Raw genomic sequence first — 17,585 nt, 5'->3', positions numbered from 1 at the left:
ATAAAAGAGCCAATCTAAGAGTGAGATTCGAAACTGAAGTTTTATTCAGTACATCCTGTGTTCCCAGGTTCTGAGGCAACTTCAAAACGATGTTACTGCTTAAGCTGGAAAACACTGTTTCACCAGTGTCAAAAGCTTCAAAATCACCAAAATGTTCCACAGGAACAGGGAGAGGATTGTAGATGCACAGTATTTCCCAATGTCGTTTTATTATCTGGGCTGTTACTTCAGTTCCATGTATCCTGAGTCACCACTTTTGGCTCTCTATTTGCCCTCACGTTGTTGCTGGATGCCTCCTGTAATACTGATCTCTCTTTCTGATGTGATCTGCTCTTGCTCATGCGGGCTAGATATTGTGAGTGTGTTTTTCTGATGTGATACCAAAAAGACTCGGTACTCTTTAGGGCAACCATCTATTCCACAAACCAGGCGAACATCTGGACTGCATGCAAAATGATTTTATGGCAAATTAATATGACTTAGTAAAGATTTGAGAGTAAGAGCACAAATACATAACAAATGACGCAGTGGCAAATCATTTCCTCCAGTAAAATTAAATAAAGATTTCATACCTTGGATAAAATATCAGAAATGTTGAGTCTAAAATGTTAAATGTGTATTTTAACTGCAGGTAATATCGAAATTTTCAGTTATATCCGGAACTTATTTAATTTTATGCTAAACCAAACACTTAAAACACAGGAAATAAGAAAAAAGCACGTACTTATATTGCGCAGTGTGTTGGCCACTCTGACCCTGCGAGACGTGAACATTTTCTAATATGCATGCACAATCAGCATGGCAACACGCAGTTAGGAGAGGAAAGGTACTTACTTCCACCAGTTTCTCAACATGGATGGGCTCAACAAGGTGGCGATTTCCGCTCTTAAATGGTAGTGATTTCTAAAAAAGTTGTTGATTTCCAAACATTTTATTTTTTTACATTCTTGTATTTGAAACTGAACTGTGATTGAATATGATGTGCTTTTCACCGAAAACTAAAACCAAATTAAGTTAGCTGAACATTTCACAAAGACCAGTCTCATTCTCTTGAGATCTCTTAAGAAACTTTTGTTTGAGATTTCAGCCTCTTTCAATTTGCTTTTCATGTTATTAGTTGTACTTATAAGTGCTAATTTAGTAACACTGAGCTAAGCTAACTAATGTATTTGCATGTGTTTTAAGCTGCTAACTTTGGGAAAGACATTTCACCAAATCTCTCATGAGATGATATTCGAGATCTCTTTCCTGGTCCTATTTACCTCCTGTGGCACAAAGCAATTTGGCTTTTGACTTATAAGAAATAACAGATAATTGTACATAAAATACTTGTATTTTGAATATTTTTAACTTGCTAGTGGACATAATTGCAGTACAGATGATTTATATGTAAGTTGGTGTGGTTGAAGAAAAACACACACAAGTGACACATTCTGTGATAAAATTATAAATTACTTTGATGTATATATGCTTAGAGAACATTAGCATTGGATTTGTTTTTTACCCGATCAGATTAGAAATTTGCCACACAGGGCCAGCATTTTTCCATCCTCTGATTAGTTTAGTAAGAGGGAAACTGTTACAGCCAAGTTCGACTGGCAAAACACGTCTATAGCACTATGCACATAGTAATACATCTGAGTTAGACTTTTTTATGAGCACAATGGCTGACGAAGGAAGAGAAATTTATTTAGTCTTGAACATACTTTCCAAAAATCCATTTTCAAGAAAAGCTAGACATTGTGAGGAGAGGTCAGCCAAGCTAGCTAGCTTGTCTCAGCCAGGGAAAGGGTTTGTTTGCCACATCCAGACCAGTGCCTACGTGCGGTACCATTGGTTAACAGCCTCTAATGAGCGTTGCAAATTATGACCATGCATCTCTGGTGAGTAGGTTGTATTTTATTTAGTTTTTTAAGTGTTTTTGTTATGTTATTAAACAAATATTTATTCTACACTGCTCTAGATGATGTAGGTGGCACAGTTGCAGTTGTGGTGTAGAGGTTTGGAGTTTGCTTTAGTAAAATGGTATTCACCCTTCATATGTGAAATGTCTCTCTCTCTGTAATGCCACATAATGTTATATTGCTTTTTTGTATAGTATTGATGGTTTCTATAATTGCAACGTGATAGTGGTGGTATTAAGAGGTGGATTAAGTTGGGTAAATCCCCACTAAAGGCCCAGAAATACCATGACAAACATGATATCAAATGCAAGAGTCTTTTCAGATGACTACAAATATCCCAATAAACATGAAGTTATTGCCATGGCCAAGCATTTACTACCCTATGATAACAGATTGGATCTAGGCATGAGTGTTTGAGAGACTTCATTTATTTGAATATTTATAAAAAAATAAAAATAAATGTTGCTGCTAACATTGTTTCAAAACTATTCATGGATTCTTTTGTTCTGTTGTAATGGATGCTGTTGCCAAAAAGCAACTGAAGCAACTCAAATATCCAAAGTCCCATGAAGGCCAAACACCCACATTTCAAGAGAGCATGTCAGGGCAGCGTACCTTCTGTGGCAAGTGACTATAATGCTGATTCCAGTGCATCAACAGTCAATCTATCACCACCTTCAACATTAAGCATCCCACGGAAAGAAAATGACAGCATCAATGAAGCATGTAAGTACATTAAAATCTAAAATAATTTGTAAATACAGTAAATAACAATTTTAAATATATGTAGGCCTAATTCTGCCTTATTTTTATTTTTATTTATGTAGAAACCATTCTTGAATTGATAATTTTGTGCATCTTGTTCAGTGGTATACTCTAATTTTATTGTATCTCTAAATTGCAGCTGATGGTCCAGGCAACAGCTTTGACAACCAGTAAACTCATGCAAGATATTACAGGACTCTGCAAGTAATGTACAAAGAAAATAAGCCAAACAAACCTACTGTTACTCATCTATTAGACCTGGAATTCAAGTCCAGTAGAAATTTCATTGATTCTTATGCTTTGAAGGAGCAAGACAGACCAACAAAAATTTTACAGGCATACCTCTGCTTCAAAGAGCTGGACCATGTGGGAACACTGAAACATTGTTTAGACTGATGTAAAACATAGTGACCTATCCTATCTCCCCTGCCTAACTGCATACATACAAGTTGATAATTCTTTTTATAATATTAAATAATTTATATTTTTTCAGGCAATGGATGAACTGCAAAGAATCATTGCCAATACATTCCTGATGTGAATAGCAGGTGGGAGACCTTTAACTCCAAGGTTCAGCTTTATGGAATGATGAAGAAAGACATGAAGCCTAAAAGGACATTAAATAGAGGTAAAACTTTATTTTATTAATTAAATCTGTATAGATAAAGGTTTTTAACTCTGAACCTCAAGGTCCACTTTCCTGCAGGATTTCAATCTAACTCTGTCCAATCATGCCAGACTGACCAGTCCCTGACTAGTGTGTATAGGGTCTTTTTAGTGGCTCTGAGAGCCAGGTCCTCCCCCCTCCTTCTCAGAGGAAGAGCGATGGAGCTAATGCACTCGTCGCAGGGGGACGAAACCGCCGAAAGGCGTGCTTCCGAGCCTGTGAGTGAGGGCTGGACCAAGCGGGAGAGGTTGGAGAATGGGCCCCATGGTTTACACTTATATAGGGGAGTTCTATACCACAGTGTCATACCCCCACACCAAAAGACACAAAACGGGATAGTCCCTAGCTCTCTAGCTGACTTCAAAGGGGAATTTAAGTGATAAGGCAGTCCACTCTCTAAACTCGGCTCCAGTACGTCTGTGTTTAACACACACACAAGCACACACACAAGTGCACACACACACACAAATTACATTTTTGTTATTTAATAAATAATAAAGTGTTCCAAATTCTGTATGACATATGCATATATTGTATGTATTCCTCCTTTTCATATCAACCTAGTGTATAACTCTATGTTAACAGTAATTATGTCCCGTATCTCTGTATCTCTGCCTTAATGCTGTCTCTTTCTTTCATGCCTAACATCAAAATGATCTGCTTTCTATTTTTCAAATAATGTTGCAGGGTTTATGATCATGAAGTGTACCGTACTGTTTTTAATACACTTTGGGGAAAACTTCATAATTTCTCCAAACCAACACATAAACATGAAAAGCAGGCCACAAAACAAAGACAAAGAAAGTTTCTCTTTCTGAATGTACATGCCTGGCATTGGCCATTCCACCAAAAATGGGTGTGGCTAGGGGACCTTTAAATGTCCTAAACCCCACCAATTGTGGCTCAAGAACCTTTCTTCGAGACAGGACTCAAACCCTTTGAGACAGATCTTCCAGCAAGCTTACCACCAAGAACTTCTCCTACTCTGATCTTCAGGAGAACCTGGCAGAACATTTAACTCCCTCCAAATGGACTCTTCAAAAATCTCCTTTTGTCTACCACATCCGAACTCTTGTTTAGCAACAAAGCCAATGCAAGTAACCGTTTTACCAACTATTTAAATGCGTTATTAACTTTGAGTTTGATTAACATTTGAATTTCTTGATGATTCTCATTTAGTTTGTGGTCAATTTGAAGTTAAACCTGCCATTCCTTTTCATCCTTTCTCTCTCTTTTTTCTTTTTTCCTTCTCTTTCTCCCTCTACATATTCTTAATTTCTCTTTTTTTTTTATCTATGTTTGTGTAGTTTAATTCTATGTTGCATGGTCTCATCCATTAAACGTTGTATGTTCATAAGTGATTGTCTCTGAGTGCCGCTCACATTTCAATTATAACCCGTTTTAATTACTTATAAATATTTCCCTTTTTGGTAGCTGAATTTGCTACACGACGTAGTTCGTGTTCCTGAAAGGAAATGACAGTGTCATTTTCAAAACATTGCACATTTAAACTTGTTTTTAAATGCTTGTGCTTTTATGCCCCCAAAATGCGGTTATCATGTAAATAAATGGCCGAAACTCATAAAAGATTTTCTGTTTTCATTATTTTTTTTATAATTTAGTTCAGTTCATGTAGCTCTTTCCTAATAAACTGATGATCTCAAATAGGTGTGTTAAATAAGTGGATTGTATGAAATGTCCAGAGCAGTGTCTCCATGACCAGGATTGAAAAAAACAGTGTGTTAGAATATACCCATAGACCTAATATCTTAGTGCATATTGAGCTAGATCTCTTTTTATGTGTGCTCCCCATACCCCCTCCCCACTAACTGCTCTGCCGCTACTCTTCCCATCTGGCTCTGCAGCACCAAAGGTCCCAATCAGTGAGGGTCTTTTTCACGTTCTCATTGTAAGTTATCAGTATTTAAGTAAAGAATTATTAGGTGGTGCCAACACTTATTAAAATACTGGGTTAAAAACATTCTAATGTAAAAATAATAATAATAATAATAACTTAATGGGATAGTTCACTGAGTATCACTGAGTACACAAAGTAAGATATTTTGAAGAATGTTGACAACATCTGGGTCACCACTGACTCCCATATTATTATGTTTTTCCTGCAGTATCAACATTCTTCAAAATAACATACAGTACTTTGTGTTAAACAGAAAAAAGAGACCTATACAGGTTTAAAACTACTTGAGGGTAAGTAAATGGTAAAATTAAAATCTTACCTTTTGGGTAAAAAAAACCCCACATTTTAAATAGAGTAAAAGCTGTTAGAAGTGATTGTGCTTTATGTATAAATGTTTTATATTGAATGCATTACATATGTACTTAACACTACTGAAAAGCTGGAAACAAACATTTCTTTATTTTCTCATTAACTACTTCCACTCCACAACAAATGAAACATCAACATTGCTTGTTTTGAAGTTTGCTGTGTTTGTAGTCTAAATTCAGTATTTGTATATTTGGTTTCCAACCCTTAGGCAATCCTGATACCTACATCCATCGGTGCATGTTTTCAAGTCCTGCCTTGCTGGTTGGTGAGGAGAACTGCATTGTGGTTGTAGGTACAACCCTAATTCTAACATTTCACAAACACTTGCTCCATAAGGGGCCTTTATACCACCTGTCTTATTACTATGCGTTTCATCTCACATACCCAAATTGTATAGCAGCACTCTTGTCTGTGTTGCAAACACAAGTTCTGAGAGATGCCATCCATGAGCAGGATACAACCCCCTCATACAAAAAGGCCATTCATGAATGAAGAATGTTTGTTGACTAATTACTGTTTTAAACATGTTTTATGGCTGAGGCTTTGAGATGTCTGCAGTGAGTGTTGGGTTTTTACTCTATTTTTGCTGTAGGTGCAGGTGTCTCCCGTTTGCTTAGTGTTTTGTGTAGCTTCCATAAAATAATGCAATACATTCTAGTCACTGTTGTTTTAGGCTATACAGTGTTGATCTGTGCCAATGTTTGTGCATTATTTTTATTTTTGAGTTTTTGACTGTTCATCTTGCTGTGCTATTCCCTAAATTGTTTAAACAGGAAATGTTCATTCTTGAATCAGTTATACATTAAAGGGATAGTTGACCCCAAAACAAACATTTTCCTAATTTACTCATTTTTTTTATTTTGGTAACCAGACAGTTAACTTTATTGTCTTTCACTGCATTAATTTCCCCCCCTTTGCTATGGAAGTCGATGTATACTGCTCACTGCCTAGTTACCAAAACTTTCTAAAATATATTCTTCTGTACTCAATAGAAGAAAGAACCTCACAGGATTTGAAGAACATAAGGGTGAGTAAACTGACATAATTTTCATATTTGGGTCAACTATCCTTTAAATGCAGTACATTAAATGAAGTCATTGCTGTAACTTTTAACAATGTTCAATGTAAGGTTATCAAACCTGAGTATGCTTGTTTCTTCATTTAAATATATATACAGTATATATATTTGTATAGCATATTATTTATTGAGAGGGGGTTATTTTGAGAATTCTTCTCTCATTTTAGGGTTTTGTGTGACCTTTAATAAAATTATAAAAAATCAAAGCTGAATTTAAGGTTTAGTATTCTTAAGGAAATGCATTGCATTCACAAAGAGAAAAGAAAATCACATAATCACATAATTATGACTTACTATCTCATAATTATGACTTAGTATCTCAATTATGATTCAATATCTCCTAATTATGACTTTCTTACTCTTAATTATGACTTAATATCTCATAATTATGACTTTATATCTCATAATTATGACTCAAAATCTCAATTATGAGAAGTTTAGCGCATAACAGTTTAGCGCATGAGATAGTAAGTCATAATTATGAGATCCTTTCTGCAGTTATTTTTTTCTCTTTGTGAATGCAATGCGCTTCCGTATATTCTAGTTTCAATGCAATCTTCTCAAAAATTATTCAGTGCTTATAAAAAAGTGAACATTTATTATTTTTAAACGTTTGTCTAGTTTTAAGACACAAAAGTTTTTTTTTAGTGACTAGATTTAAGTTTTCAAGCAGTTTTCACTAAGGTAAAAGGAAAAAAAAAGGATAGGATAGGATAGCATCCAGTATGATTTATTAACAACTAGATATTAATGCTAGTTTCAGGAATTCTTAGCAAGTCAAATTTGCTTACCCCACTGGCAGAATCTTTTGCTTGATTCAATACACTTAAAATAGTATTAAGTGGATCTTGCTTGTTATAAGAAGGGCATTTTTTGCAGTGTAGATTTTGATTGTGGTGGCCAGGTCATTTGATGCAGCAATCACTCTTCTTCTTAAACAAATAGCTCTTACATAACCTAAAGGTGTGTTTAAAGTCATTGTCCTATTGCAAAAAAATAATGGTCCCACTAAGTGCAAACCAGGTAGCATGTCATGCTGGTTAAGTGTGCCCTTAATTTTGACTGTCGACAACAGTGTCACCAGCAAAGCTCCTCCACACCATGAAACTTCCTCCTCCAGGCTTTACAGTAGCAACCACACATCCAGGAACTGTCCGATCATCATCTGTACATCTAACAATGACATGGAGGTTACAATCAGTAATGTTATATTTGGACTAAAGGAAAGTTTTCCACTGATCTAATGTCTATTCCTTATGTTTCTTGGCCCAATCAAGTATCTTCTGCTTGCTGTTCTTTAAAACTAATTGTTTCTTTTTAATTTGCCTATGACACTGTTCCCTGAACAGTGGATGTTAAAACATGTCTGCCACTTTAACTGTGAGAAGCATTTATGTGGGATCTAATTTATGTGGGTAAATCTGTAGTAATTCTAATAAATGTATATTCTGCAGCGGAGGTAGCTTTTGGTCATTCTTTCCTGGGATGAGCCTCATGAGGGCCTGTTTCATCACAGCATTTGATAGCTTTGGTGACTGCACAGTATACGTTTAGATTAATTTTTTGTTAAAGCAATGATAGACTGACCTTTCTTTTTATTTAATTGTGTTTCTTTTAATAATATTTATTTGCACATTAGTTGCAGTAGCACTAACAGGGCTATTGACTCTGTGCCCTCCTTTCCCCTGCAAAAGACAACTGATGGTCTAAAGCACATCAAAATGGCAAGAAATGTCACAAATTAACTATTGACAAGACACACCTGTGAATTGAAAACACCTGTGTATTGTAATGAAAATGAGTGTACCAAGCTGTAACCAGAGCTTAATGTAGAGAATGTTTAGCACTTTTTTGTTTACTGCTAATTCCATTAGTGATCTTTCATAGTTTGTATGTCTTCAGTATTAATGTACAATGTTAAGAATAATAAAAATAAAGAAAAACCAGTGAAGGAGTGGATGTGTCCAAACGTTTGACAAGTACTGAATGATTATTCTGTATTCTTTTGACATGCAAGATTGTTGGTATGATCTATGTTTATTATATTATTTAAAATTGATACTGATACTATTATCTAGTGTCACCCTTTTCAGTTTGTTTCTTTTTAAGATTTCATGTGAAGGAGTTTTTCTTTGTATCCCAACGTGCTGACTAGACATCCACATTTTTGTAAAGCTGTTTTGTAACAATGTAAAATCTTAAATTAAATACACATATAGTATAACATGTAGTGAGGCCATTGTTGGGCAAGGTTGTCTATCTGATTGATTAGACTAGAAAAGCACACGTCCACAGTACCCCTGTGGCAAAATGCCACTGCTTGCCTGTAAGAGAGCATCTGTGGTGATTATTATTTTTCTCTCCAACTGAGCACTCTTTCCAACTCTCCTTATGTTACAGACTGCCTGCTTTGCCAGGGCACCAACACTTGGGGTTAACATTTGCAGATTGGATAGAATATTCTAATGCTGGCACCACAATACCTAAGAAATTTTGCCAGTGCATGAAACTTATAATACATCTGTACTCAACATAGCATGGGCAGCATACTGTTGGTCACTGAGCTTTATCTGGTGTGACTGCATCAACAGGCATTTAGCTAAAATTACCCTGCTCATGATTCATGTTATTACTATGAAAAAAGGCAAAACGCTTAGGTGAGCTTTGTTTACAGGTGCAAGCAGCTGAGACCAGTTTTCTTTTCAAACAGTTTTCTATGCTTGTGTGTCATGACTAGACCAGAACTAGCAATCAGTTTAAACTGAAAGACTTGGGACAGATTTAATTTTCAATGAAGGGGATGCCTGAGTCACACCCATCCTTTTTAAAATGGCTCATTCTTGCAAAGATTCAGACAATGACAGGATTAGTGCAATGCATATTTATGACTATCTACCTGCTTTAGTATGCGGAGAATTAGAGAATTAGACTCAAGTGTTAAGCTAAAAAGTATAAATGATCTGGTGGCAGTAACCACTCCAGCTAAACTAGCAGGCTCTGCTATAGATGCTGTGTATTATGTCAAGAGCGTGTGAATAAACACCCCTAGCAATGCATGTGCCACAAGCTCCTCTACACAGTTAGTTGGCAAGAAAGGCAGATCATTCGGAAAATCCAAAAGAAAAAAAAAAAGAGTAACATGTACCTGTCACTATATGGGAAACAAAAAGCAATTAGAGGATGAAAAAACCTTTCTTTGGAAAAAAAACAAGCTGACAACAGATCCTCCTGTGGGCACAGGGGCACCTAAACTAGAAAGCACACACCCTTTCGAGGCAAGGGCAGAGGCCTGGGGAATAAAGGCTTCACCCAGAAGTGGAAGAGCAAATATGGAGGAAGTTTTACAAAGCACAAGTGGACCTATTTGTGACTCGAGAGACCTCGCACTGTCCCAGTGATTTTTTCTTTTCTTTTTTTTTTTATCAGTATTTTGACCCTTCACTTTATCTTACCAGACTCTAATTCCAGTGAGTGATTAGGGCAGCATTGGCAGTGTTTAAAGAAAAAAATATATTATTAAATACTAAGAAATTACATTGGCAAATCCACTGACTATGTGAGCCAGCAGCAATTTGTGATCCATGACAGCAGCAGCATTATAAAAATCAGTTGCGTTAAATTAGTCTCCAGTGTAACTAGTAGGATTAAAAGTGTTAAATACACATTCTGTGCTATAAATGTTCTTTTTTGTGGTTTGCATTGCACTGTATCATGTGTTCTTTCAAACTTGAAAAACATAAAGAGATTTAAAGAACAGTTGGTCATGATGCACAGTATACACTGGAGATCAAAATTAGAGAACAATTTATAAACAATTGAACGATTCTGAAATAAGGTCATCTTCACTGCTCAACAGTTGAAGGAGTTTTTGTCCTGTCTATACCATGCTACCAGAACACCTTTTCCACAAAATAACTAAGGCATTAAAAAAAAAACATTATTTTGCAGAAAACACACTGATCAATATTAGAGAACAACAATGACTGTAGCATGGAAAAAAATTACAACAAAATTTTCTGAAGGTTACAACAGTCAGCAATTAGTAGGAAGTGTACAGGCCTCTGCTCTGAATGACTTCAGCACATCTGCGGCCACAGGACAGCATTAGTCTCTCACACTGCTCTGGTGTGATTTTGGTCCACTCTTCTTCCAGTCTCCTCCACAGTTCGGTGACAGTAGTGGGTTTCTTGGCCATAACTTTGTCGCCAAGGATTTTCCAGAGGTTCTCTATTGGGTTGAGATCAGAACTCTGGGCAGGCCATGTCATTATTTAAATGTTTTCAGTTTCAAGGAACTGCTTTAAAACTGCGTTTTGCTGTGTGACATGGAGCATTGTCCTGCATGAACACTGCGGGCTGATTGGGTGATGAACGCAGGGAAAAAAACATATGTTGTTGAAGAAGGTTCTGATAAACATTTGCATTCACTCTGCCATGTAGCTGTATAAGAGGCCCAACTCCTACTGCAGAAAACATGCCCCAAACCATGACACTTCCTCCTCCACTTTTCACTGACTTCTTTACACACTTTGGGTTCAGTCTTTCTCCAGTTTGTCACCGAACATAATGTTTCCCATCAGACCCAAATAAATTAAACTTGCTTTCATCACTGAAGTGAACTTTGGACCAGTTCTCCTCTGTCCACACAACATGCTGAGTCTAGATTTTTTATTCTTTCTGCTAATGAGAGGTTTGGTCACTGCAGAGTGGGCTTTCAGTCCAAATGCTCTTAAACGTCGAGACACTGTATGACGAGACAGATCCTTACCCTGTTCAGCGGTGAACTGGTGAGCAATTCCAGCTGCAGTGTGGAAACGATTGCCCATTGAGATCCTCCGCAGTATCCTGTCCTCTCTTGTATTTGTCTTCCATGGACGACCAGCCTTCTTGGCAGACTTGAATGAATTTGTGATGTAAAGATTCAATATTCTTAAAATCACAGATTTGGAACGACCAACTTGTCTTGCTATGGCTGATAGGGTCATCCCTTTGGCCTTCATCTGGACAGTCATTTTAGAACGGCCCACCATCTTGCAGAGTCAGTGAAACTGGAAGTTAGGCTGCCAGTTAAATAGGGGTTGAAAGATAATCAAGGAAATTAGCACCAGGTGGCAGATTAACACCAATAACTGGGAGGTATCTGAAAGTGTTCTCTAATTTTGATCAGTGTGTTTTCTGCAAAATATTTTTTTTTAAATGCCTGATTTAGTTATTTTGTGGAAAAGGTGTTCTGGTAGCATGGTATAGACAGGACAATAACTCCAACTGTTAAACAGTAAAGATGACATTATTTCACAGTTGTTCAATTGTTTATAAATTGTTCTCTAATTTTGATCTCCAGTGTATATTGAATATATGCACCAATATACATACAGTACACACCACAGTGAAAATCTCCTTTGCATACAATATTAGCAGAGCACTAAAGAAATAGCTGACTTTTTGTTCTATCATAGAGTATACCATGCTGACAAAAATAAAAAAAATTTACATACTTCTAGAGGTCCATTTCTTCATCTTTCTTGTTTACTTTTTAGAAGTGCAAGTAATGTGCATTCAGCAAGTAGAGATTACAGGATGCTCATATCGTGCAGTTCTCTAAAGATATAAAACAAACAAGGTGAGAACTAGAGATTCATTAAGCATGTTCTGATACAAACAGGTACATTTTGGTAGGGGCAAAATTATTAGAAGCATCTGCAAATGTGCATCACTATCGCACAAACCATGCAATTGCCTGAAAAATCCACAAAAACCGAGAGAGATGTAGCCGTGAATTGAAAAAGACCATTTACTAGTAACTTAATTTACATTTGAATCATAAAGCAGGAAAGCAGAAGGTCGAGCTGATTGGAAGGTGGAATTGACAGAAATGGATTCACTGTGGCCTCACAGTCAAATTGCTTTTTTTTTCTGCCATGTGAGTGGATCAGCAAGAGCCTAAAAGCAGCTCAATATCTCACAGCCAGAACCCCAAACAGAAGCATGACCTCCTGTGCTCTGATGTTGCTTTAAGAGTTGATAGAGAAGTGGGCATGAAATGGAAAATAGAGTTGCCTGAATAAACAAAAATCCACAAGTAAAATCTCAAGAATATTTCCAATATAACTGTTACTGTTTATATCATACCTTACCATAAACTTTGCTCTAGTCTAATATTACTCTACTTCATTCTGAGGCCCTGATTAACTAAGGTTTTAAAAAGAGGAATAGTAGTGTAGGAGTACACCACTGTGATGTGTATAAAATATACATCATAAATACAAACAAAGTGTGTAAAAGTGTCAGGTTGATAACAAGTGAATATAGTGTGTGTATTAATAAAAACAAGAATCACATTTTGGGTGCTAATAAGTCCACCTTGTATTTATCAATTATATCAATTATAAACATCCCATTCTTTATATCAATTAGGCCATAGGTTTCCCACCATGGCCCTGGAGATCCCCTGTCCTGCATATTACAATGTCTTTCTAGGTCTAAGACACCCAAGTAAGCATTACATAATAAGTTAAATCAGTTCAATCATCAATGTTTGGAGCTGGCAAAGCATTATAGTACAGGGAGCTACTCCAGGACCAATGGTGGGCATCTGTGACTTGAGCAGTCATGCAAGGAAAAAAAAGCCTCATTAAACAGCTTTTTAGTAAAGTTTTGTAAATATATTTAACATTTAAAATATCAGTTCCAGAAATGCATATTAATTTATGTTTCCATGCATATATTGCTGAATGCCAATCACCCATAGTGTGCAAAGCACATTCTAGACACAGCTCATTTGAATTTAGTGACATCCACAAAATTCAATAAAAGCTTAAGCACACAGATGGCTGAAAACACAAGCTGATGATTAAATTGCTATGGAACACGAATTTCTCCAAGGCAGAAATTAAAGTTATTTTCACCCACACCTGTAAAAAAGTAAAATTATTATCTAACAGCCCCTGAAAAAATGGGCAAAATTAGAAAGAAAAATGTATGAAATGATGACAGTTAACTTGGGTGAAAAGAAAATGAATTGACATGAAAATGGAGGAAGAAAACGATCTAAACTGTAGTCAGGTGAAAAGCACATCACAGAGTAAAACTGCTATGATTTTCGTTTTAAGTGTCTCAGAGACTGTTGTCTTTGTTGCACAGCATTCACAGAATATATCACAGAACACCAGTTTTGGACGAAGTACACAAAGCATGTACTTGAGTAACTGTAGAGATACAGTAGGCAAAATATTATTTCAATAAAAGTAAAATTGATTCATTTAAACTTTCACTTGAGAAAAAGTACAGAAGTATTTGCCTTTATATGTACTTAAGTATACAAGTATTATGATTTACTATGGCTTTAATGTCTTATTATAATTTTTTCACAAGACTTGGTAATCAAATCAATTTATGTGAAAAGTTACCATTAACACACCAATCTATTTTCAAAAGAATTGTGTAAATAAGGCCACATGTGTTGTGGACTTATTTCCATCATTTATTACTCTCTGCTTGCTGTTGAACTGACTAAGTTGATACCACCAAGTGACAATGGTAGTACTAGCTGGAATTAGGCAGTGGGTGAACCACACCATGATCCACATTGATTAGTTTAAGCTCCTCTCTGCTTTAGGTACCATCACTAGATAAGTAAGACATAATCTCAGAGCAGTACACAAATTTGGATAAATTTCTGAGAGCTTCCTTTCATGTATAAATATTACCCTAACTGCATTTGTTGCACAATTAAATACAGGTCATTGTGCACAATTGATAAAAACTCTCAGAACCAAGAACAATAAAATGCCTTGGTTAATTGTAGCCATAAGATACATACAACATCTATAGCCTTATATTATGTCTTTTGAATTAGCCTTTTAAGCTGCAATGGAGATTCCCCCTTACTGAACTTAGTTCAGGACCTATTCAGTACAATCACAAACAACCTTTATGACACCTCAATTAAAGTTAACTAAATCAATGTATTTAATTACAATTCAACTAGACTAGTTAGGTTGTAATTATTTTGTTGCAAGCAACACACATTATGATAAACCAATTAATTAATTTCCACATTTTCACATTTTTATTTTTTGCCTTGTTTGTGCATAGAAATACTCTTTTTATTTTTTATCTCAGTGGCATTTTAGTCACAAACTATAAAGGATTAATTTGTTTATACTTATACCTCTAAATAAATCTAATAAGGGTGTCTAAATATGGTAAATACTGTACTTGTAAATAAATAAGCGTTAACAACCTAAATCCATTTACTGTATAAATGTAAAATATGTTTGAACCTGATTGACTGAAGTTAGTTTTTGTCATGTGTAAATTTGCACACATAAGATATGATTTTCTCTTTCTAAAATGTCTAATATTTTTATGAATAGCCAATATTTTGTGGAATTACTTATTAAATTCCTCCATTTAGCCATTCCCATTAGTAAATCAACTAGTATCTTTTTTATTTTTTGTTATTAAAGTATATTTGCACAATTTTAAACACACAAACACTAAGACATCACAATTTTATATTTTATATTTTATATTGTCATGTACATTTTAGTTCAGGTTTTCAATCAAATCCATTTATTTTCCTACATTTATAATCTATACATACTTTGCTATATAAAACATTATTTAGATTATTTAGAAAAAGCTAAGTAACTTTCAAGTGCTACACAATATAAAAAATACATTATCATTCAGTTCATTTCAAAGCCTAATAATAAAACCACATTCTAAAATCAATGGATTGTGTGCATGTTTTATTGTCCTGGTGAATATTTTCAACTTGGGAGTTGTTTAGAGATAGCTACCCTTGGTTCATTCCCAATGTTGTGTTTTGATGTGTATTTTCTTTTGTGTAAGGTGACAGCTAAAAAGCCATTCTTACACCGGCATGTGGTTTATTCAACTTGTAACAAAGCAACAGTCACAGTGTTTGTTTATAACTCTTGTAATCATTTTTTCTACATTTGAATCTCTCTCTCTCTCTCTCTCTCTCTCTCTCTCTCTCTCTCTCTCTCTCTCTCTCTATCTTTCTCTCTATCTATTTTGTTTAAATTTAGTTTTCCCCACTACAGTGCACTTTATTTACCACACCTTTCTTCTCCCAATTTATCTCCTTCTGCCTTACCAGCAGTACTCTCACACCCCACTATGGGACCCTCTGCCTTTGTGCCATTATTTACATAGTAGACTTATAGTGATGCGATGGCAAGGAAGGAAGGAAGATAATTATTGATGGTACATGAGAATAACTTCTCATGTAAAGGCAGAATAGATAGATGATAAAGTGAGAGATGGATGGTTGTTTGTCCGATCTCATTACACTGATAAGACCAGTTAAGACCATTTTTCCATAGTTTTATTTATTTTTTTAAACTTTAGAGGTTATGATCATGATAGGAGTGCTACAGAGCAAAAAAGACATGTCACACACCTTTTTATGTTTTATCCATTACATAACCATTATACCCATTATACCCATACTGTTTGTGGATCTTTCTCTTGCATACAGCTGTAAAGAATGTCTGTATGATGTAAATTTACAATTTATTTTCACTGCAACTAAATGGCAGAAACTATTAACTAATACCACTACTAACTTATCTGACATCAATACCTGACCTCAGTAATTTTAAATAAGGACATTCTGAAATCTTGTGGAAAAATGCAAAAAAAAACAGCAAAGGGGAAATATATATTTGGAATGGGATGCCTAAAATGCTCAAATATGTGATTGGTTTGGTGTCTATAATTTATGTCTCGAAAACACAAAAAAGTGAGATAAAGTGATTTTTTCTACATTTGATTCACTCTACATTTTATTACATTTTTCATTCTCTCTCTCTTTCTCTCTCCTTCTCTCTCTCTCTCTCTCTCTCTCTCTCTCTCTCTCTCTCTCTCTCTTTCTCTCTCTCTCTTTTTTGTTTAAATTTAGTTTTCCCCACTACTACTTAGTTTTCCCCACTACTCTCTTCTGGTAAGGTAGGATTCTAACTTTGTATATTTCTCATCATATTCCTTTTTCTTGCTCATTTGTTCCTATTAGGATCAAACCCAGGCCAGGTGAAGCCAAATAGAGGCAATGTCATGCAGTGATGGACTAGGCTTGGCAAATGCTGTACGTTTTAACAAGGAAAGCTCAATTACTTAATTCATGGCTCCCTCCTCATGAGACCACCAAGCTCTAAACATAAACATTTAATGCTTCAGTTAAATCTGTCTCTTGTTGCTTGTATCAGTAATGCTTCATGCCAGTAGTGACGATGGCAATTGAGGGAGCACTATGCACTAAAAAAAGAAAATACACCACAGACTACATAAAGCAGCTCCCTTGCCATTCACTAAATTGACAATCTTATTTTCTAAAACAAATAAGGCAACTGGCAGGCAAAAAATAATCATCAAGCATTTTAATGTAACTTTCTAAAAAAAAAATCATACTCTTTAAAAATGGAAACAGTCCAGGGACACAGATGGCTGCAAAACAGTCTTCAGGATTTCATGGTGTGTCTTTGCATCATTCTTTGTTCCACATGGCAGACCGCTTTTTTGAGTCCAACCTATTATTTCTTTTAACTTATTTTGTTTGACTCTAGTATGTAATTTTTCTACAGTCCCCATCCATCTTTATTTGTCTGAAACAACTGTTAGACAGTTCTTAGGAATGTGCTTGCTAAGTCATGTTAGTACTTTGTACTACACTGTTTCCATGTGTGCTTTAGCTCTATCATGAATCTACTCTCATCTGGTAAGGTAGGATTCGAACTTTGTATATTTACTTAACTCAGTTGATTCTAGAGCGTTGGTCTGTGCTTATTAGGTCTGTCAGGTGATTAATCAAGGCTAGTTTCAGTCTCACTTGAGGTGTGAATTGTGGGCAGGGCTTACT

Source organism: Silurus meridionalis, chromosome 4 (genome assembly GCF_014805685.1).
Source record: "Silurus meridionalis isolate SWU-2019-XX chromosome 4, ASM1480568v1, whole genome shotgun sequence".
NCBI classification, from domain to species: domain Eukaryota; kingdom Metazoa; phylum Chordata; class Actinopteri; order Siluriformes; family Siluridae; genus Silurus; species Silurus meridionalis.
The sequence above is the reverse complement of the archived record's forward strand: the minus strand, read 5'-3'. Positions refer to the sequence as shown.